Here is a 929-nt window from a genome sequence, read left to right as displayed (position 1 = left end):
GGTAACCCCAGGAAAAGGCACTTAAGAGGTAGTGGCTCCCAAACAGGCCCTTGACAAAGAGCAGAAGGTGACCAGGCACAAAGAGCATCTCCTCTTGGGACTCTGCCTCTCACCTGAGGAGGGATAATTCAAGTAATAATAACCTCAAGCATATGAAGGATACAAACTTGTAACATCGTTTGATATTGTACTTACTTAAACTTTTTCCTCTAAATAGTTTTGCAACTCAGTTCAGTTCAGTCGCTCAATCGTATCCCACTATTTGCGACCCCATGAACCACAGCATGGCAGGCCTCCCTGTCCATCACCAACTCCCGGAGTCCACCCAAACCCATGTCCATTGTGTCAGTGATGCCATCCAACCATCTCATCCTCTGTAGTCCCCTTCTCCTCCTGCCCTCAATCTTTCCTGGGATCAGGGTCTTTTCAAATGAGTCAGCTCTTCGCATCAGGTGGCCAAAGTATTGGAGTTTCAGCTTCAGCATCAGTCCTTCCAATGAACACCCAGGACTGATCTCCTTTAGGATGGACTGGTTGGATCTCCTTGCAGTCCAAGGGACTCTCAAGAGTTTTCTCTAACACCACAGTTCAAATGCTTCAGCGCTCAGCCTTCTTTATAGTCCAACTCTCACATCCATACATGACCACTGGAAAAACCACAGCCTTGACCAGACGGACCTTTGTTGGCAAAGTAATGTCTCTGCTTTTTAATATGCTATCTAGGTTGGTCATAACTTTCCTTCCAAGGAGTAAGCATCTTTTAATTTCATGGCTGCAATCACCATCTGCAGTGGTTTTGGAGCCCAGAAAAATGAAGTCAGCCACTCTTTCCACTGTTTCCCCATCTGTTTGCCATGAAGTGATGGGACCAGATGCCATGATCTTAGTTTTCTGGATGTTGAGTTTTAAGCCAACTTTTTCACTCTCCT

The sequence above is a fragment of the Cervus canadensis genome, chromosome X (genome assembly GCF_019320065.1).
Source record: "Cervus canadensis isolate Bull #8, Minnesota chromosome X, ASM1932006v1, whole genome shotgun sequence".
Classification (NCBI taxonomy): Eukaryota; Metazoa; Chordata; class Mammalia; order Artiodactyla; family Cervidae; genus Cervus; species Cervus canadensis.
Note: the sequence above shows the minus strand (reverse complement) of the source record.